The sequence below is a fragment of the Hyperolius riggenbachi genome, chromosome 1 (assembly GCF_040937935.1).
Source record: "Hyperolius riggenbachi isolate aHypRig1 chromosome 1, aHypRig1.pri, whole genome shotgun sequence".
Lineage (NCBI taxonomy): Eukaryota > Metazoa > Chordata > Amphibia > Anura > Hyperoliidae > Hyperolius > Hyperolius riggenbachi.
Window position 1 is genome coordinate 10,678,460 of NC_090646.1, and position 23,379 is coordinate 10,701,838.

Genomic DNA, 23,379 nt, shown 5'->3' on the forward strand with positions numbered 1-23,379 from the left:
AGCGGTGATTGCCGCTCGGGAGACTGTTAGACGGCATGATCACCGTCTATTTACATAGTACAGTGCTGCAATCAGCAGCAGCGCTGTACTGGGGACAGCCGTGTGACACGGCTGTCCCCCTGGGGGACAAGAGAGCGATCACGTCTCATAGGCTGAAGCCTATGAGAGCCAAAGAACAATGACTGTCCAGCTGATCAAATTTGGTCTGTCCACAGTGAAGCAACGGCCTTATTATCTTTGGTGTGCCACCACCCCTCTTCTCAGTGACAATGCCTCCAGCTGTGCTGAAAGTCCTATCTGACAGGACACTTGAGGCAGGGCAAGACTGAAGTTGGATGGCAAATTGGGACAGCTCTGGCCACAGGTCAAGCCTGTGCACCCATTTGTCCAAGGGTACATCGCTGCTCACAGTGTCTACATCCATACTTAAGGCCAGGTAGCCGGCTACCTGCCTGTCCAGGCATTGGTGGAGGGTGGATCCGGAAGAGCTAAGCTGAGGCATTGGACTAAATGTCTGCATGTCCGACATCACCATGAGATTGCTGGAGCATCCTGTCTTTGCTATGTGGACATGGGAGGAGGATTACTGGCAGTGGTACCTTTATTGCGTTGTGCTGTGACATCACCCTTAAACGCATTGTAAAGCATAGTTGCCAGCTTGTTCTGCTTCTGCTGCATTCTTTCTGCCTTCTGGTGAGTTGGCAATATGTCCGCCACTTTGTGCCTATACCAAGGGTCTGGTAGCCTGGCCACCCAGTACAGCTCATTCCCCTTGAGTTTTTTCATTTCGCAAATGAAACCTTGTTTATGCTAAATGGCAGCCCATGGGACCTAGTGGCTGTTCCCCCAGTCTTTTTTTTTTATTTTTTTATTTCTTTTTTTTGCAGCAGGAGGTGTCGCTTAAGCCATGGGACCTAGCGGTGGTCAGTTTCAGCCTGCAAAGCCTTTACCACACTGAAGGCGGCTTTCTGTTCTGCTCCCATATTAACGCACCCTACTGTCTCATTGCCTTTCTGTGTGTAAGTTGATGCCTATGAGGTGGGAGTGGGGGCTGTTCTCTCACAATATTCGGGTCAACCTGAACGTTTGCATCCCTGTGCATTTTTTTCCAAGACATTTTCACCGGCAGAACGTAATTATGACATAGGGAATAGGGAACTCCTGGCAGTCAAGATGGCTTTTGAAGAGTGGAGGCATTGGTTGGAGGGCGCCGAACATCCTGTCACTGTTTACACCGACCATAAAAACCTAGAATATGTAGAAAAGGCCAAGAGACTCAATCCCATACAGGCACGATGCGCACTGTTATTCTCACATTTCAATTTCACCATCACTTATAAACCGGGAAGTAAAAATGTGAAGGCCGATGCTTTGTCCAGGTGCTTTGATTTGAGGTTTCACAATCTAAGTCTCCTGTTTCTATAATACCTAAACACTGTGTGATCGCCGCCACGGACACTCAGGATTTCTCTGACCTGTCTGAATTATTGTCTACTATCCAGGAGAACTGTCCACCTGAAAAAACCTTTAAACGTATACTATGTACCGATTCACCTTCGTTTACAGGTGCTTCGTCAATTTCATGACACCAAACTGGCAGGACACCATGGCGAGACTAAAACCTTGGAACTGCTAACACGTCATGTTTGGTGGCCAACAGTAAGAAAGGACTGTAAGGCTTTTGCTGGCGCATGCAGCACCTGTGTCAGAAGTAAAGTCTCTAGGATTGCTCCTAGAGGAAGTCTAATGCCTTTACCCATTCCTCAAGTTCCTTGGACTCATATTTCTATGGATTTTGTGGTCGATTTGCCTTCTTCTGGTGGGAAAAGTGTAATTTGGGTGATCGTGGACAGGTTCAGCAAGATGGCTCATTTTGTCCCCTTGTATAAATGGCCTTCTGCCAAAGATTTGGCAGAATTGTTTATAGAACATGTCTTTCATTTGCATGGTATTCCGGAGAACATTGTGTCTGATAGGGGAGTTCAGTTTATCTCCCAGTTCTGGTGGTCATTCTGTTCTTGTTTGCGTATCTCCTTGTCGTTTTCATCAGGTTTTCATCCTGAGACCAACGGTCAGACTGAAAGAACTAATCAATCCCTGGAATATTATATCAGGTGTTTTGTGTCTGACCGTTAGGAGACCTGGCTTAAATTTTTGCCATTTGCTGAATTTGCATTCAATAAGCGTTCTAGCTCTTCCACCAAATTGTCACCATTTCAAGTAGTTACTGGCCAGAGTCTTAAATTTACCTCATTCTCCAGTTCACTTTCTTCTTACCCAGTCTTGGAAGAATGGATCTCTCACATGCAGACGGTCTGGGCTCAAGTCAGAAAGTGTGAGGATATGGTGTGAGGATATGGATGGTATATGTGGTGATGATGATATGTACAGTAATACGCAGGACATGGCGACTATTTATGATATGGTCATGATATTAGAGGTAACTGCCATATGGTTTGTCTGCTATATCTCTCATGTGTATTCTGCTTTGAAGCGATTGTCATCTGGCTGTACTACATTTGCATCTAAAGCAGACTTCAGTGAATAGAGCTGGGGTAATCAGACAATGGCAGAAGTGAAGGGTTTTGTTCCACCTTATCTGGAGCTGAAGCTTTGAAGTCATTGACAATTGAAACTTTTACACTTCTGTTGATGAAGGCTGTTAAAGCATTGTGAAGAACTCTAGACTAGTCAGGAAGAGTCTCATCACCAAACATTTGACATGTGTGTTAAACACTATTTCATTGTGAGGAAATTGAATTATTGGTGGAGGTGCAAACTCTATCCTGTAAATTACATCTATTGGAAGGGGTTGGAAATCTCTGCAGACTTTAAAAACGGAGACAGGAAAGCTTTGATGCTAGGAAATAATGTTGAGGAAGCCTTTTGATGTCTGTTAGGATACAATCTTACCTGTTGAATTCTGCAACCTTCAAAAAGCTAAAACAGGAACCCTTTAAAGTTCGCATATCACAGGAAGACTAGGACAAGCGTTCGGTGATGTCACAAACGGGGAAATTGCATTCGTTCCTGGGGGCTGGACATTAAATGCCCCAGGGGACCCTTCGGACTATTTAAGTTGGTCCAGGACAGTCACAGGTATCTTCTCCTGGAGATAGCGCATAGCTAGGGATGATCTCGACTCCTGGTCGAAAAAAACGGCGTGCTCCCGCCGACAACGTTTAGACCTTCAAGTTGGTAATGTTTTAATCCCCATTTTTATTTTTACGCAAATATCCTTGTGTGTATTTTTGTAACTTTTATCTTGTAACTTTTACTTTGTACTTTTTTACTTTGTTTTTGTACATCTTTTGTATATATTAAGTTCTGCATTGTTCCATGTTTTTTTCTGGAATATTAAATTGTTATTTAAATAAGTTTGACTTCTGCTGTACTAAACTAACACTTATAGCCTAGAAGAGACTGAAGTGCAACTGTGTATAAATCCATGCCTAATTGTAAGTTTGAGCAACCCTACTGTATGAGATTGTAATTGCATTGTGTGTGGGGGCGTTTGTCATACGTTGGCCTAAAGCGTGCAGCTGACCCAACGTACGAAAACGCCAGTGCGAGTAGCTCGACAGCAGAGTGGCTAACAGTATCGTTCGGAACGACTGTTAGTGGTTTTGCTTCACTACAGTGTAAGATTGCAACTGTGTGTGCGTGTGGGTGCTTGGCGTTCCCATATTCGTCCTAAAGCGCAAAGCTGACCTGAATACGAAAACGCGGATTGCGCGCTAAGGACTCGACAGCAGAGTGGACGTGTCTAGTAAACCGCTAGTGGTGGCAGTGAGAAGTGTTCTGAGGGGTCCCAGCCTTGTTTTAGCTTGACTAAGGCTGCTTCCCCTCTCGATCTAGTCAAACCCGCAGTCGGGAACCGTATACGCAGGCGTGCCGTGGGCCGATTCCTGACAAGCAGTCGTTCAGCAAAAATTTCATGATGATCTTCATCGGTCTCCTGAGTATGACTTTACACCTGGGGATCTGGTTTGGGTATCTACTCGCAACATTCCTCTTCGTCAGCCATCTGCCAAGCTGGGTCCCAAATACATTGGTCCTCATCCTATTGCTGAGAAATTTAATGATTTTTTAGATCAGGTGACTTTGCCTCAGTCAATGTGGGGAGTAAGGTCTTTTCATGTATCTTAGTTAAAACGGGCAGCCAATGTTTCATCTTGTAATCCACCTCCACCAATTGAGGTGGATGGGGAACCTGAGTTTGAAATAGAAAGAATTCTGGATTCTCGGAAGCTCCGCAATTCTCTGCAATACCTGGTGGATTGGAAAGGTTATGGTCCAGAGGAGAGGAGTTGGGCTCCTGCACGGCAAGTTCATGCCGATGAATTAATTCAGGAATTTCATTTTCATCATCCCGATAAACCAGACAGAGAGCGTCCGGAGGCCACTCCTCCAGGCGGGGGGGGGGGGGGTAATATTGACGCTGCTGCCAGCTCCTCCGGCGTTTCCGGGCAGCGGCATAAGCCGCTCTTCTTCATCTCCATCTGGCAGCATCCCCGGCTCCCCTGCAGAGCCGGATTAAGACTAAATGGGGCCCTAAGCAAAGTAACTGATTTGGGCCCCCCATCATGTCGTAATAGAATCAGAAGATGCAGCTGCACAGCAACATGCCACACACACCGGGGCAGCCGAGCTACTGGTTGCTATGGGCAACACAACAGCCCGCTTTCATCTGTGGGTACACAATGCAGGGAATAGCAGCAGCAAAATACAGAGTGCGAGATGAATGGCTGGGACATTTGCACTCAGGGGCTGGGGCACCCCTGTGAAGAAGGCGCCAGATATCACAGCAGCAGCACTTTCCCCCTGCATCCCCAGCCTGGCAATAGCAGAAAGCTCTGGACACCGCCAAACCAGAAGCCGTTCCCCAGACAAAATTACCTAACCACCCACACCACCGAACAACCGATTTCCTCCCAAACTAGACAGCCACCATGCAGCCTCCATCCCAGTGAATACGATAGTCCAGCAGAGAAGGCAGCCGCAGCGGGGGAGAATGACAGCACCAGATGACTCACATTCACCTATTGCGATCTAAGCAATAGAGGTCCCGTCATCCGGAGCCCATCTGTCTCCTCTAGAGTGCTGCCGCTCTGTCACTACTATTACTACTTCCTACTTCCTGTCTGATCTGAGAATCAGGAAGTTCAGAGCAAGCGGCTGCACTGTAGAAGAGACAGATGGGTTTCAGATGACGGGATCTCTATCGCTTGGATCATGGATAGGTGAGTGAGCGTTTGCCATCTGCTGCTATCATTCTTGCTGCAGCTGTGGTTCTCTGTGGGAAGGGAGGGAGGAGTGGGCAGCGGCAGAGCACACAGTAGCAGGAGGGGGACCTAGGAGGAGAGCCTGGCTCTGAAGACAATCAGCAGCGCACAGCATCATTTGACAAGACAAGACAAATAACATTTATATCGCGCATTTCTCCTGGCGGACTCAAAGCATTCCTCCCAACTTTTTGAGATGAGAAACCGGGACACTTAAGCCACACCCCCTGACACACCCCTAGTCAATCATAAATATATATATATATATATATATATATATATATATATATATATATATTCTGCAATTATTTATTAAAAAGAAGTGAGGGTGCCCATGGGTGTGGAGGTGAAAGAAATGATTGAGGCTGTGGTGTGCAGGATGTGGGTCTGGGATAATATTGTCCCTCCCTCCCTCCGAATGTGCCCCCCAGTGTCCCCCTGTATGCAGAGATAAGAGCGCAGCGGAGCGGGCAGTCTTTCCATTCATCCTCATACGGGGCATCTCTTGCTTCCATCTACTTCCTGTGATGTCACAGGAAGCAGGGGCCTGGACAGGGGCATGGCGGAGTTGACGTAGAGTCAGTTTTTAATCCCTAAAGGGCAGAAATCTCATTACAAAAGGGTTGCTTTAAAATGTCGAGAGGTAATATAAGGGTTATGCTTGCTTCACATGCTTCACACAGACCAAACTCTGACAGACCAACTCTGTGTTTAACGCACCACAAAGAGTTGTTAAAAGTTGAGACTCTCAGGACTTAAACGTTGGTCCTCTCGGCCACAATCTTTGTGTAGTGGTCGCTGTGCTAATGTGCGGATGTTGGCGTGAGTGCAGGCCATGGCGGTTTTCCAGCCCCTATGGTTGGACTGAGGTATCTCAATGACAGTAGAGTGACCCAAAAAACAGTGGTTCTGTAGTGTGGGCCCATTGCTGGCCTAGTAGGCTTTATTGAATGATCACCTGAGGTGACCAAAGGTTTTGCCAAAACTTTTGCAGCCGATCGATCGAATTTGGTCTGTCCACAATGAAGCAATGGCCTTCTCCTCTTGCAGTGGCGTAACAATAAGGGCTGCACCAAAGGGGGGAGGGAGGGGGGTGGGTGCAGGGCCATTTTGGGGGGGCAAGAGGGTAGCAGCATGAGGGGAGAGCATGGCCACACATCGGCGGGGACAGTCCCCCCCTCCTGCACCTCGGGCTCTCCCCTTAGCGCTCTCCTTCAGCATCAATCAGTGGCAGCAGGCAGCGGGCAGGAACACATACCTTCATGCGTTCCATGCACTGAAGGTTATGCTCTCTCAGTGTCTGCTTAAGCAGTAAGTAGCATGAGGTACTTAGCGATCAGACCTCCACGGTGGATGTATGTATGTGTTCCTGCCCGCTGCCTGCTGCCACTGATTGATGTTGGAGGGGAGCGCTGAGGGGAGAGCCAGAGGTGAGGGGGGACTGTCTCCCCTCCCCAAAAATGTGTGGCCATGCTCTCCCCTTATGCTGCAACCCCTCCTGCCCCCCAAAACGGCCCTGAGCAGGCCTGGGGGCATCCACATTTTTGCAGGGGGACCCGGTCATTTCTAGTTACGCTACTGTCCTCTTGGGTGTGCCCCCAACAAATTCATATAGGTGATGGCGTGGCAGAGGGCTATTGTTTTTCCACTGCTCACAAGGAATTGTCAGTCCCCTTACTTGTGATCACCAGACATTTTGTGGTGGATAGTCATCAAGTTGTAACCCATGGGTCTTGGGCCTGGCCCACCAGAAGAGATGAGAACAGGTAAGACCACTTTGAAAGCTGACAGTGGCAACTGGCAGGCTCTTGTGATGGGCAGTAGACAGGCTAGAGTCAGAAGAGCAAAAAGTAGTCATTGAAAAGGCAAAGGTCACATAGAGTGTAGAGGGGGAATAAGCCAAGAACACTAATAGAAACAGAGTAGTTCGATTGGACGCCTGCAATGTGTCAGGTGCACATTGTAATACTCATCACTGCATATACCTACCTACCTGTTGTTCACAGTGCACCCACCAACCTACGTAAGAGCATGCAGTGTCACTGTGCCTTTCCGGTATCTGTCTGTGTCAGGTGCACATTGTAATACTCATCACTGCTTATACCTACCTACCTGTTGTTCACAGTGCACCCATCTATCTACGTGTGTGCACACAGAGTCACTGGGCCTGTCCGGTATCTGTCTGTGTGTGACAGGTGCACATTGTAATACTTGGGACATGCATGCCATGCCTGCTGCCTTCCTTGGATGTGTGGTGGTGGTAGCCGTTTCTTAGGCTCCCGCTCCGGACCGGAATACAACCAGGATTCCCCGGCCATTACCCGTGGTCACTCGCAATGGCAGACTTGCCCTCCATAACAGATTCTCGTTACAGGCAGTGAACAGCCAGCAGAAAAAGTAATTTAAAAAATAGATGTAAGCTTTAACAATGTAGAGTAAGAACCATGGAAGGTTGATAAGGCAGTCAGACATTACCTGACATCACTGAGTGAGGAAGAGCAATCTCGCCATGTTGCGCAGTAGTCCAGCATGGCCGTCACTACACAAACAGCTGTTTGCGGTGCGTTACACAGTGAGTTTGGTGTGTCAGTGTAAGGCAGTACTCTAATTACACTCCCTGATTGATGTATACACATGCAAGATGTTTTAAAGCACGTTAGGCCTGCAATTTAGCATTCAATGTAGCTAGCCTAGCGCTAGCTACATGATACACATGCAAGATGTTTTAAAGCACGTTAGGCTTGCAATTTAGCATTCAATGTAGCTAGCCTAGCGCTAGCTACATGATAGCCGCTGTGAAGCGGCATCCCCCCACCCCTTCCGATCGCCTCTGGTGATCAGAGCAAACAGGAAATCCCGTTCAGAATGGGATTTCCTGTTTGGCTTCCCCCATCGCCATGGTGATGATCGGGGTGACGTCATCAACGTCATCCACGTCATGGCGTCGGAGGGAGTCCCGATCCACCCCATAGCGCAGCCTGGCGGTTATTGGCCAGGCTGAGCAAGGGTTCTCGGGGGGGGAGTCCTGTAACGCGGCGGGTAGCGGCGCATGGACGCTAGCTGCGTGTTTTAAACAAAAAATTGAAAATCAGGCCACAAGGGCCTAAGCAATCCACCGCGCCGGTCATAGACGAGCTGAGCTCGTCATTACTGCCGAGGTGGTTAAAACGCTGCTTTGCGTCCAATCCAGATTTCTCCCCGGCACTTTTGGCATGTATCCCACTCCGCCATGCCCCCCTCCAGGTGTTAGACCCCTTGAAACATGTTTTCCATCACTTTTGTGGCCAGCATAAGTGTTTCTAGTTTTCAAAGTTCGCCCTCCCATTGAAGTCTATTGCGGTTCGCGAAAGTTCATGCGAACCGAGCTTTTGCAGAAGTTTGTGTTCGCGATTCGCGAACTGAAAATTGGAGGTTCGGGCCATCTCTATTTATTAGTTTATGACTTTTGTAAAATGGTGCCACCTGTGCAGGAACTGAAAGGTTGTGACACATTCTCAGGAATTCCTTTAGAAAAAATAACGATATAATAAAATAAGGGGACTTACAGGGAAATAATTTATAAAGTCCTTTTCTTTTGTGCATATTTACAGCATGGAAATCATAAAAATTTAACTATAAAAATTAGCATTTAAGTTTATAAAAACAAAGAAATAATGTTAATATTACTCACTTCCGGCGGCGGACATTGAAATCTACGCTCTGTTTGTGGCAGCTTATACCTGTCAGGGTGTAGATTTCAACTAACGCACTCACACACACCCACCGCTACTGCTGACCGTGCTGTTCTCTTGTCGCCGCAAGCCCCTTGCTCTGCCATCGCTATGACAGCAGAGCCCTGCGAGCCAGTCAGGCACTGATTTCATTAGCTCCTGAACCCATGATCACTGTGAGCCAATGGCAATGGATTATTGTGAGGCTGCGGTGATGGGTGAGCGCCGTGATCGGTGGTAGCAGTTGGTTCATGCGGTGATATGCCAGTAGGCCCTGCTTTTTTATACCAGCAGTGTGTGGTCCTTAATGGTCTAGAGACTGCTGGTGCAGAAGTGGCTAACAACAATACTACTGCTTAATAAGTGATAATTAATTACAACAAGTAACAATTATTATTATTATTATAATAATTATTATTATGTGTAATAATTATTGTTATGGCTAATAATAATAATAATAATAATAATAATAATAATAATAATAATAACAACAACAACAACAACAACAACAACAACAACAACAACAACAACAATAATAATAATAATAATAATAATAATAATAATAATAATAATAATAATATGATTATTATTTCTCTATACTGTAATACAGGAACATTTATGATTAAATAACCAAATACAACTAAATAAAAAGTACAATGAATGATGAAATAATATTGCTGTTTATTAAAGATTTTGTTTATTTTATTATCATTCCAAACACTAGGAAACAACCGTTTAGAAAATGCCAGAAAATGAAATATAACTTTGTCACCCGTAAGGTAAAACAGTTGCTTCAGAGCACTAAGCTGTTTTCTATTGGTTAAAAGTTTCTGTAAAAAGTCTACAGAGAAAAACAATTTACATTTAATCACCAGCACTTTATCACTAAATTATTTTTTTAGAATTAAACTGTGCTGTTGATTCCTCTTCGCATCAGAGATTAGAATAAGAAAAGTCACATGACTGCAGGAAAGCACAGTGATGAAACTGCTCTTTAAAATATAGAAAACAAAAGATTAGTTTAAAAAGAAGAATTAAAAGTTACGTTTCTGAGTCAAGGTTCCTCTGCGTTCCCTTAGGAAATGGCCGGTGAACAAAACACCACCTGCTCACCCACACAAAGCCAGCTGAATAATTACGAGTTACAGAAAATAGACAAGGCACCGCTGACATCATCGAGGAGAGCGATGCTGAATCCGCTGTGTTCCCTCCCACCTGAGACCAGCCGCTCTCTAGTGACGAGCCGCCACACAATTATCGTTGTGGATCATAAAGGAAATATGAACTTGTGAACTGTGCAGAAACAAAACGCAGCGTTTCATTCGATCAAAGTTTCTGCAAGATTCCCTCGGTGGACATGCTAAATATACTCTTCACCATATGCTTACCAATGCAAAGAGTTATTATTTTTATTATGTCTTTCTCTTTCACACAATACTTGGTTGTCTAGTTAGTAATATTAACATCAGCAATAGCAATGGTGATGATGGTGGTTATAATGATAAAGTCAACTGAAGAAAATAAATAAATAAATGAATAATAATAATAATAATAATAATAATAATAATAATGGATTTAAAGTGGAAGGGATAACATTGTAATAATAATAATAATAATAATAATAATGGAAATTGAGAAAAAACTTGGATGGTATTACAGTACCACATTGTCGAGCAAGAATAGCCCAAGAGAGAACACCTCTGGCAGTCTTGTGAAAATTTTATCGAACTTCAAATAGTTCCGTAAATTTTCAGTAAATCAGTTTTGCTGATTGCATTATGGTCATGTAACGATTGGTGTCAGCGAGAACAGAAATCTCTGATTATTGGTGATCTGCAGTATCACCAATAATACAGATGCTATACCTGATTATGTGTGATCTGCAGAATCACCAATAATGCCAGTATAGCCAGACACAGGACAACCAATATAAGGATAGGTGTTTGGTGCAACAGTAACAATAGAGATACTCGCTTCCCCAGAGGAGCTGGAAGAGAGGAATATCTCTATAGAACACAGAAGTGCAAACTCCAGCAAGCTGGAGATGCAGGCAATGATGTGATTAGTCCACCCGAGGAACGGGTAGTATATTTTAAAGCAAGAGTACTGATCACCCGAGGAGTGGGTGATTCAGACTGTACTGCAGCTGGAGATCACCTGAGGAGCAGGTGATTAAGACTGTACTGTAGCCACTGATCACCTGAGGAGCAGGTAGTGGTGATAGTACTGTAGTGGCTATACACCTGAGGAGCAGGTGATACAGACTGTACTGCAGCTACTGACCACCTGAGGAGCAGGTGATTCAGACAATACTGCAGCTAGTAATCACCTGTGAAGCAGGTGATACTAAACAGATAATCCCTCACCGGTGACTAGGCTCACCGGTGAGGACAGGAGAGTCAGACAAGCAGGTTTGGCAACGAGCGGACAGATATGGTACAGAGACAGAAGGCTAAGTCAGAGTATTGTTTCAGGCAGAGTCGGCAACTATATCAGATAGGCAAAGGTACAGGATCAGTAAGCAGAAGAGTAGTCAAGCTAGCAGAAGGTCATAACAAATAATACAATTCAATTAGTACTTTAAGCTATCAACAGAATCTGACTAAGTGTGGATCCCCAGCTCCTGCTGGTTCTAGCACACTTTAGGACCTGACTAAGGTCTGAGTGCTAACACGTAGCATTCGCAACAGCAGACGCGGAGCAACTGACAGGTGTAACGATCGGTGAAGCACAGACAGGGTCTGATTACCGGTGATCTGCAGTATCACTGGGAATACAGATGTATACCAGATTATAAGTGATCTGCAGTATCACCGATAATCCGATATACCAACTAACCTCTGTTGACCTGAGTAGAGTGTAGTGTATTGGTGCAACAGTAACACTTTGAGGACAAGGCCTCAGTGCAGTCAGGAGTACTGCACGGATTCCTTCCGCAGACCTGAACTCTCCAAGATGGGAGGAGTCAGGCTGACAGTAGGAAGGAAGGTCTGAAAGTAACCCTTAGAAGGAAGTGTCACTAACAGAACGGGGAACCGCCTCTAACAGTAAGGTCGGTTCTCGAGGTCGGACAAGCCAGGTCGTACACACACGGACAGATAAGGTACAAGATCAGGAGGCAAAGGCGGAGTCTAAGTACAGGCAGGGTTCGGCAACAGAGTATCAGATATATTGAGGTACAGGATCAGGAGGCAGAGGCGGAGTCTAAGTACAGGCAGGGTTCGGCAACAGAGTATCAGAAATATCGAGGTCCAAGATCAGAGTTCAAGCGGATAGTCAGGCAGGCAAAGGGTCATAACAGATAATCACAATCAAACTAGTACTTTAAGCTATCAACAGAATCTAGCTAAGTGTAGGATTACAGCTCCAGCTGGTCCCGGCACACTTGCGGATCTGACTACGGATCTGGGTGCTCCCACGTATGTGATCGCAACGCCAGACAAAGAGCAAGTGAACAGCCAGCAGTATATATACACAAGGACCTTTCCAGGACCTCCCTAATTGCTGGACCAATGAGAGTAGTGGAAAATGTCAGCTGACTCGCCTGGTCAGCTGACTCCCTTCTGGCTGTTATTTAAGCTATGCCTCTGTGCGCGCGCGCGTGTCACTTTGAATCTAGGTGGACTATCAGTCCCAGCCACACCAGTACTGTTTTGCAATGTATCCAGTGAACCGAGTGCGGGAGCCGCCTCCAATGCGGATTCCGCCGTTACCAATGCGGATTCCGCCGCTACCAATGCGGATTCCGCCATTACCAATGCGGATTCCGCCGCTCTGCCTATGCGGCATGCGGCGTTTTTTCCGCATTGTGACGCCATGCTGGACGCGGAAACAGCCGCCTCACCTTGAGAGGCAGCGGCTTTTCCGCGTTTCATCACAACAGGCAGGTCCTATATATACTGAAAGCGCTCCACAGCGCCGCCCCAGGCACTCAGCCAATCCGGAGCCCTGCTGGAGTCAGCTGACTGGCCGATCAGCTGACTCCCCTTCTATTCGCATAAAGGTCCTGTCCCCTGGCGCGCGCGCGTAGCCCTTAGTCTATGAGCAATTGAAGGACCAGGCAAAGCACGAGCATGTAACTGCGCAGCGGAGGCCGCTGGCTGAGACACGGAGATAGCCGCCATGCCGCTTGCTGTTGTGGCAGTATCTCCGCTATCCATTACAGGTCAACTTAAGTGGTTAATAGCAAAGCCGCATACGTGTTACAAACACCAGATTTGATAGATTTGTTAGTGAGATTAGTGGGAACAAGAGAAAAATGTTTCAAAAGACTAGAGATGGCCCGAACCTCGGTTTGCGGTTTGCGAACCTCCCGTGAAAGTTCGGTTCGCGCAAACTTTCGCGAACCACAATAGACTTCAATGGGGAGGCGAACTTTGAAAACTAGAAACACTTATGCTGGCCACAAAAGTGATGGAAAAGATGTTTCAAGGGGTCTAACACCTGGAGGGGGGCATGGCGGAGTGGGATAGATGCCAAAAGTCCCCGGGAAAAATCAGGATTGGACTCAAAGGACTAAGGGCAGAAATCACATTGAATGCTAAATTGCAGGCCTAAAGTGCTTTCAAACATCTTGCTTGTGTATACATCAAGGAGTGTAATTAGAGTACTGCTTCACACTGACACACCAAACTCACTGTGTAACGCACCGCAAATAGCTGTTTGTGTAGTGACGGCCGTGCTGGACTGGTGCGCACCATGGCCAGAGTGCAGGCAATAGCGGTTTTCAAGCCCATATGGTAGTTAGGCATAGGTAGGTGTCCCAGTAGTTAGCTAGGCATAGGTAGGTGTCCCAGTAGTTAGCTAGGCATAGGTAGGTGTTCCCGTATAGGTAGGTGGGTGACACAGTAGTTAGCTAGGCATAGGTAGGTGTTCCTGTATAGGTAGGTGGGTGCCACAGTAGTTAGCTAGGCATAGGTAGGTGTTCCCGTATAGGTAGGTGGGTGCCCCAGTAGTTAACTAGGCATAGGTAGGTGTTTCTTTTATAGGTAGGTGGGTGCCCCAGTAATTAGCTAGGCATAGGTAGGTGTTCCCGTATAGGTATGGGGGTGCCCCAGTAGTAAGCTAGGCATAGGTAGGTGTTCCTGTATAGGTAGGTGGGTGCCCCAGTAGTTAGCTAGGCAAAGGTAGGTGTTTCTGTATAGGTAGGTGGGTGCCCCAGTAGTTAGCTAGGCATAGGTAGGTGTTCCCGTCTAGGTAGGTGGGTGGCCCAGTAGTTAGCTAGGCATAGGTAGGTGTTCCCGTATAGGTAGGTGGGTGCCCCAGTAGTTAGCTAGGCATAGGTAGGTGTTCCCGTATAGGTAGGTGGGTGCCCCAGTAGTTAGCTAGGTATAGGTAGGTGTTCCTTTATAGCTAGGTGGGTGCCCCAGTAGTTAGCTAGGCATAGGTAGGTGTTCCCGTATAGGTAGGTGGGTGCCCCAGTAGTTAGCTAGGCATAGGTAGTTGTCCCAGTATAGATAGCTAGACAGGGCCTGGCACAGTATAGCGATTACCAAGGTCCAGCTGCAACAGACAGGGCTGTATAATGCAGTGTCAGTGGGCAACACAACAAAAAAAATAGATCACAAGAACAAGATTAGCTCTCAAAAGAGCTGTTGTGGGGTGCTATTTTAGCAATAAGAATCAGCAAGGAGCAAGATAAGAAGCCTACAAGAGCCTAACTAAGCTTTCCCTATGAGAGAGTCTACAGCAGCTGTCCCTTCTCTAATTAGTGCAGGCACACGAGTGAGTATAATGGCCAGCGCTGCCTGCCTTTTATAAGGGGGGGGCTCCAGAAGAGAGTGTAGCCTGATTGGCTACAATGTGCCTGTTGACTGTGATGTAGAGGGTCAAAGCTGACCCTAATGGTGCATTATGGGGGCAAACCGAACTTCCGCAAAAGTTTGCGGCTCTCTGCTAATGTGAACCACCGGAAGTTCACCGGCAGGTCATCTCTACAAAAGACCTTAAAGGATACCCGAAGTGACATGATGAGATAGACATGTGTATGTACAGTCTTTGAATGTGGAACAGAGGCGCCAGTAGGATAAAAATTCGTAAAACCTTTAAAAGTACTTGGAGGAAGTGGTGGGCTTGCCTCCCAAAAACAGACGAGAAGTCATGTTTTTATGTAAATTAACACATTTATTTATACGGTACCCCAAAACAGAAATGCAACGCGTTTCGCAGGTCAAGCCCGCTTCATCAGGCAAAAATGGGGACAACAGGATATCTGTAATAACAGGATTAGCGCCTCAGTGTGTATGTACAGTGCCTAGCACACACATAACTATGCTGTGTTCCTTTTTTATTTTCTCTGCCTGAAAGAGTTAAATATCAGGTATGTAAGTGGCTGACTCAGTCCTGACTCAGACAGGAAGTGACTACAGTGTGACCCTCACTGATAAGAAATTTCCCTTTTTATCTCTTTCTTGCTCTCAGAGGCCATTTTCTGCTAGGCAAGTGTTTTATAGTTGGAATTTCTTATCAGTGAGGGTCACACTGTAGTCACTTCCTGTGTGAGTCAGGACTGAGTCAGCCACTTACATACCTGATATTTAACTCTTTCAGGCAGAGAAAATAAAAAAGGAACACAGCCTAGTTATTTGTGTGCTAGGCACTGTACATACACATGTCTATCTCATCATGTCACATGTCACTTCGGGTATCCTTTAAAGAGAACCCGAGGTGGGTTTGTGAAATCAATATTAGGACACAGAGGCACATTCTGCATACTATCACCAGCCTCTGTGTCCTTATAGTGTGCTTCCAGCCGCCCAACATGCTCTGCTGTGCCCCCTTATAAAAACCGCCAAGCTAGCGACACACAGATTGTTGCTAGTCTTCTGTTTACCTTCTGGCTGCCACTCACCGCCGCTCCCCCGCCTCCTGTATAGCGCGGTTCCCCACCTCTGTCCCTTTCCTCCTCGCCTCTGTCAGTCGATTGGAGGAAGCTTACGAAGGCGCGGAGGGAAGGGACATTGGCCGTAGGTGTCAGTTTAGAATGCTTACAGCAGTCTGAGCCATAGAAGCAGCAGAAGACCACATTGCTAGGATCCTGAAAGATCCGGGGTACCCTTGAGCACTCCTGCGTAGCCCGCTGTGCCAAAAAAATAGGATTGGCCATGCAACAGAATGTGGGCATGGTCATGGGTGGATCCAATTGTTTAGGAACTTAGTAGCAGTGTAAGCAGGCCTGCACAGCCAAAAAATAATAAAACAAAAAATATGCAGCATGGTAAAGGGATGAGCAAATAAATGGACTTAACCTCTTCCGGACCACAGGCTTCACCCCCCCCCCCCCCAAAGACCAGGCCATTTTTTTGTAAAATGGGCCACTGCAACTTTAAGGCCAAGCTGCAGGGCCGCACAACTCAGCACACAAGTGATTCCCCCCAACCCCCCCCCCTTCCCCGCTTTTCTCCCCACCAACAGAGCTCTCTGCTGGTGGGGTCTGATCACTCTCCCAATGTTTATTTATTTTTTGTAAATATTTATTTCTTTATTTTATAATAAAAATGTGTCTTTTTTATAATATATGTACTCCCCCCTCCCTCCCTCCCCTTGCCAGCCAACCCTGGTGATCAGCTGTCACAGACTTCAGCCTATCACAGCCTACTGGGGACAGTTGATCACCCCTGAACTTCTGGAGGGGACAGCCGTGTCACACGGCTGTCCCCAGTATAGAGTTGCTGTAGATCGCAGCGCTGTACATGCTAATTAGACGTCGGTTTCGCGGTCTAACAGTCTCCAAGTGGCGATCACCACTGGGAGACTGAAGGTGGAGCTCTGCTCTGCTCACCAAGCAGGAGATGCACACGCAGCCTGCGTGCGATCTCCTGCAAAATGAAGCCCCAAGACTTTACGCCGACTGGCGTTAGGCGGTCCTGGGGCTGCTGCCGCCACGGCCGATGATGTGACACGGTCGGCAAGCAGTTAAAGACTGTATTTAGAAAAAAAAATAATTTTATTAGACACAAGTACAAAGATACAAATACAGTCAGTGGTGCTTGAATGTACCCAAATTTGATTCGAGTACATTCAAATTCGGGTCCAGGTCAAATTCGGATTCAGCCGTTATCACGCCCATCGAATTTGATTCAAATTCGACTCGTGATAGGTACTTGAATTCAGGTAAAAGTCGTGATCACGCATTCGGATGGCCTTCAAGCCAATTTTTTTAAAGGAAAATCACAATGAAATAGGTGGAATGTAAAAAAAAAAAAAATGTGATGGAAAACTTTTTTCTGCATTTCTTGTTTATTCTTCTTCACCGTCTTCACCTTCTTTTTCTTCTATCCATCTTTTTCTTCACCGTCTTCTTTTTCTGTTTTACCATCTTCTTTCTCATCACCATCGTCTTCATCATCTTCTTCTTCACTGGCACCTGGTTTTTCATCTTCTTCACCTGGTTCTTCTTCTTCTTCTTTTGGTTCATCTTCACTTGGTTTTTCATCTTCTTCACCTGGTTCTTCTTCATCTTCTTCTGCTTCTTCTTCATCATCATCATCTGGTTCTTCTTCTTCTTCTTCTTCAATCAACTGGTTCTTCTTCTTCTTCTTCATCATCATCTGGTTCTTCTTTTTCTTCACCTGGTTCTTCTTCTTCACCTGGTTCTTCTTCTTCTTCACCTGGTTCTTCTTCTTTTTCTTCACCTGGTTCTTCTTCTTCTTCATCATCATCTGGTTCTGTAATGATCCGCTCAGCTGGCTGCACAGGCAGACAGCTGTTTGACATTCCTTATGTCTGAGGGATGCAGGTCTCTGGAAAAGAGACCTGGCTTCATCTTGCAACTTTCAGAGTTGCTTTGCTGAGAGATTTGCATACATGCAAATTGCCCAGCTGTCTCCTTTGAGGGCTCGCAGTATAAAAGCCTTCTGCTCCCAGAATGCTTTGCTGGTCATAATGGTTTGTAAATACACTCCTGGAGTGTCAGCCTTCCCTGTTGGATTGTTAAAGTTATCTTAGAGTATTTCTGGGGGCTGTATTAGACACCCCTCTAGTTCAGTCAGGTTGTATTATTTGTATTGCCTGTTCTCTCTGTCTAGGGGTGCTAACCATAGCAGCGGCTGCTACTGGTAGCTCCTTCTGTTCATCTGCTTGGATCGCACTTGCCTCTAGCGGTAGTGGCTGTGGATCCTTCTGATCTGTATTCTTGGAGGGTAAGCTGGAGCAGCGGTTGCTACTGGCTACCTCATCTTGCTGTACTTGGATCACACTCGCTCTGGCAGAAAGAGCAGTGGATCCTGCTAACTCTGTGTCTATACTTGGATCACACTCGCTCTGGCGGAAAGAGCAGTGGATCCTGCTAAGCTCTGTTGCTTTACTTGGATCGCACTCGCTCGGGCAGAAAGAGCAGTGGATCCTGCTAACTCTGTTTCTATACTGGATCACACTCGCTCTGGCGGAAAGAGCAGTGGATCCTGCTAAGCTCTGTTGCTTTACTTGGATCGCACTCACTCTGGTGGAAAGAGCAGTGGATCCTGCTAACTCTGTTTCCCTACTTGGTTCGCACTCACTCTGGCGGAAAGAGCAGTGGATCCTGCTAGCTCTGTTGCTTTACTTGGTTCACACTCGCTCTGGCGGAAAGAGCAGTGGATCTTTCCTATCCTGTTTCTGAACCCGGATCGCACTCGCTCTGGTGGAAAGAGCAGTGGATCTTTCCTGTCCTGTCCCTGAACCCGGATCGCACTCGCTCTGGCGGAAGAGCGGTGGATCGTATCTCTCAAATTCCTATTTTCCGTCCATCTGTCTGTCTTGTCTGATACGAACGCTTGCTGTAGGCTCGGTGAGGTAACCGTTAAGCAAGCGCTCGCGTTCTCTGTTTCGTGTGTGTGTCGGTGGTTAGTTAGGGTGGCGTGCTTGTCTCTGTTGCGCTTAACGTGCGGAGACCGCGCTGTAAACGCGTTCGCTGTTGCAAATGAGTGCGGTGTTCGCGTTTAGTTAGCGTTTGTTATTTTCCTTATCTTTCTCATTGTATGATTTGCTGTGCCTTTGCTCTGCTTCTGGGTTTACCTCTGCTTAGTCTTGTGTCACCTCTGGCAATCGCCTCTCTCGCGATTGCGTTCCTACTTCGTATCTGCTGTTGTGTGCGCACCGTCGCGGGTTGGCGACTAGATTGGTGCACACACATACATTCTGTCCCTGTGCTCATTCTCATTTGCAATCGTTTCTCTTGCGATTGCGTTCTCACTTGGTCTCCTCTGTTGTGTGTTCACCGTCGCAGGTTGGCGACAAGATTGGTGGACATACATACATCCCTTTTCTGTGCTTATTCAGTCTTGTGTCGCTATTAGCAATCGCCATCTCTTGCGATTGCTTTCCCACCTGTTCTTCACGGTTGTGTGTTCATCGTCGCGGGTTGGTGACTAGATTGGTGAACACGCATTCACCCTGTCGCTGTGCTCTCTCTCTTTAGGGGCTATCTTGCCCGAGCAGGTTGCAATTCGGACAATTCCCACTGGCATCTGTGGCAGTGCAGAGGCTTTGCTCCTCTGCACTGCCACAGCTCCACCTGCCGGTGGGAATTTCCCTCTACTGGTGCTTTGCACCAAAGCTGGGTTCTCTCCTTTCATACGCTTGTGGAGGTTTTCCGCCGTGTCAGCGCACGCCTTGTGCGCTGATCACGGAGATAATTCCACAATCGTTACAGGTTCTTCTTCTTATTCTTAACCTGGTTCTTCTTCTTCTTCACCTGGTTATTCTTCTTCTTCTTCACCTGGTTAATCTTCTTCACCATCACCATCTTTTTTTTTTCTTTTGTGTTCATATTCCTCCTCTTGTACCCAACAATGTTTTTTTCCCTTACAGAACTCAACTGTTGTAAAAAAAATTCTTCAACAGCATAGCTAAATTTGTGGCGTAATAGCTATTGGCGCATGACAGCCGTGCATAATTCTGTGGACCCTGGCGTGGGAACACAGACAGCATGAGGTTAACTACAGCTGCAGCAGCAGCAGGAGGAGGAGGAGTGACGTGTGGCAGCAGGCAATGTAACGGGCCATGGTACCTAGCGTTGGTACCATGGCTGTAAATAAACACCAAGAGCAGGAGGTTCCGGACAGCAGTCGTGCAGCCCACATTGTGCCCATTGCACAACTGGGACAGCACAGTTTTCAACCTAGACACCTCAGAATTTCTTTTTTTTTACAACAAAAATGTAGCTATTGTAGTGGCGTAATAGCTATTGATGCATGGCAGCAGCACATAATGCTGTGGACCCTGGCGGTGGGAACACAGACAGCATGAGGTTAACTACAGCTGCAGCACCAGCAGGAGGATGAGGAGTGACATGTGGCAGCAGGCAGTGTAACTGGCCATGGTACCTAGCATTGGTACCACAGCTCTAAATAAACACCAACAGCAGGAGGTTCCAGACAGCAGTCGTGCAGCCCACATTGTGCCCAATGCACAACTGGGACAGCACAGTTTTCAAGTTCAACCCAGACACCTCACATTTTTTTTCCAACAAAATGTATCTATTGTAGTGGCGTAATAGCTAGAGTTGCATGGCAGAAGTGCATAATTCTGTGGACCCTGACGGTGGGAACACAGACAGCAGGAGGTTAATTACAGCAGCAGAAACAGGAGGAGGAGGAGGAGGAGTGGCGCGTGGCAGCAGGCAATGTGACGGGCCATGATACCTAGCATTGGTACCACAGCTGTAAATAAACACCAAGAGCAGGAGGTTCCGAACAGCAGTCGTGCAGCCCACATTGTGCCCAATGCACAACTGGGACAGCACAGTTTTCAACCCAGACACCTCAGAATTTTTTATTTTCTTTTACAACAAAATGTAGCTATTGTAGTGGCGTAATAGCTATTGGTGCATGGCAGCAGCGCATAATTCTGTGGACCCTGGTGGTGGGAACACAGACAGCAGGAGGTTAATTACAGCAGCAGAAGCAGGAGGAGGAGTGACGTGTGGCAGCAGGCAATGTGATGGGCCATGGTACCTAGCGTTGGTACCACAGCTCTAAATAAACACCAAGAACAGGAGGTTCCGTACAGCAGTCGTGCAGCCCACATTGCACCCAATGCACAACTGGGACAGCCCAGTTTTCAACCCAGACACCTCATAATTGTATTGTTTTACAAGAAAATGTAGCTATTGTAGTGGCGTAATAGCTAGTGGCGCATGGCAGCAGCACATAATTCTGTGGACCCTGGCGGTGGGAACACAGACAGCAGGAGGAGGAGGAGGAGGAGTGACATGTGGCAGCAGGCAATGTAACGGGGCCAATGGTACCTAGCATTGGTACCACGGCTGTAAATAAACACCAAGAGCAGGAGGTTCCGGACAGCAGTCGTGTAGCCCACATTGTGCCCAATGCACAACTGGGACAGCACAGTTTTCAACCCAGAAACCTTAGAATTTTTTATTTTTTTTTGCAACAAAAATTTAGCTATTGTAGTGAAGTAATAGCTATTGGCGCATGGCAGCAGCACATAATTCTGTGGACCCTCATGGTGGGAACACAGACAGCAGGAGGTTAACTACAGCAGCAGCAACAGAAGGAGGAGGAGTGACGTGTGGCAGCAGGCAATGTAACGGGCCAATGGTACCTAGCGTTGTTACCACAGCACCTAAAGGCAAACCAGGCCAAAGTAGCAGGGGACTGAAGGGTGATGTCAGTGGTCACAAATTAATTCCCAGGTACCTCATGTCCACCTGTCACTGACAACAGGGGCCTGGAACGTGCCTTCAATCCAGGCCTGGTTGACCTTCAGGAATGTCAGTCTGTCCACGGACTCTGTGGACAGATGAGAGCGCTTCTCGGTGACCACGCCACTGGCCACACTGAAGCACCTCTCGGACAGCACGCTGGAAGGGGGGCAAGAAAGGACTTCCAGGGCGTACTGCGCCAGCTCGCTCCAGATCTGCATGCGCTCGACCCAGTACTCCAAGGGGTCCACATGCTCCTTGCTGCTGGTGTCAAGCCCGCTGAAGGACCCCATGTAGTCAGCCACCATCCGGGTCAGGAGCTGGCTGTGACTTTGAGAGAAGGATGCTGCTGCATGCACCTCCTCTCTCGGCTGCTCTACCATCATGTAGAGCGCCTTAGTCAATGACAGCAGGTCTCCTGGGTGCCTGAAGCTGCTGCTGGCTGCAGGCACCGTCTGCTGTGCTGGCTGGACAGGGACAGAGGGGGTGCAAGGCTGGGGGAAGGCTTCCTCCAGTCGCTGAACAAGGAGCTGCTGAAACTCCCTTGTTCACTGCTCATGGTCTCAAGCAGGCAGGAACTGAGCCACCTTCCCCTTCAGTCGTGGGTCCAGGATCATGCTGATGCAGGCATCCTCCCGAGCTTGCATCTGCTTGACCCTGGGGCCTGTGCGCAGGCAGCGCAGCATGTGCGCTGACATGGGGAACAGGATGGTCCATCACGCAGAGACATCAGGGTCAGCAGCCGCAACGCTGTCCTCCTCCTCCTCTGGCCCCTTAGCCTCTTCATCCTCTCTCCACCCTCGCACCACTGCTGCTACGCTACACTGTTCCCCCTCAGCAGCAAAAACATCCAGGACCTCCAACTCCTCTTCCTCCTCCAACACCTCAAAATCCTGTGCAGAGGTGGACTGCGCAGGCGGCTGCTGTTCCAGCTGGACCAGGGCCTCCTCTTCCACATCCACCAGATCACAAAGTGCCATGTCCAGCAGACCAACAAAGAACAACCATTGGGGAGGGATGCCCGCTCCTTGCTCACCAGGTTGATTCCCTGCAGGAAGGGAGCCAACACCAAGTGCAGACAATTTTCCAAGCCGCTTCCAGAAGATTGTCCACCCCCTAGGGGCACAGGAACTTCTGCACCACCAGGTTCAAGACGTGGGCCAAGCAGGGGACGTGGGTCAAATGTCCCCTTTTGATGGCAGACAGCAGGTTGGCCGCATTGTCGGACACCACCAATCCGACTCTGAGACCTCTGGGGGTCAGCCACGTCTTCTCCTGCTCCCTCAGGTAGCGGAGCACGTTGGCTGCCATCAGTTGGGTCTTCCCAAGGCTGACCATCTCCAGCAGCGCTTGGCAGTGGCGGGCCTTCACGCTGCTGCTCTGCTGCTAAGGCGGGTTCCGCTTGGCGGCAGGAGCTGCTGCTTCTCCCCTGACCCCGTGTGGTGGCACCACATAGTGGGCGACTGGTGCTGCTGCTGCTGATGCGCCCGAGGATGGACCTGCTGCTTCCTCGCTGGCACATTCCACCAGGCTGACCCAGTGGGCCGTGAAGGACAGGTTGCGGTCTGTCCCAAAATGACTGCTCCATGAATCCATGGTTATGTGGATCCGCTCACTAACGGCGTGAACTAGCGCGCGGCCCACAGAGTGCTGGGATCGCCATGCGGGAGAAGTAGTGGCGGCTGGGGACTTGCCACTCCAGGACCCAAACTGCAGCAGCGGTCTTATGTCACTCCCCTCC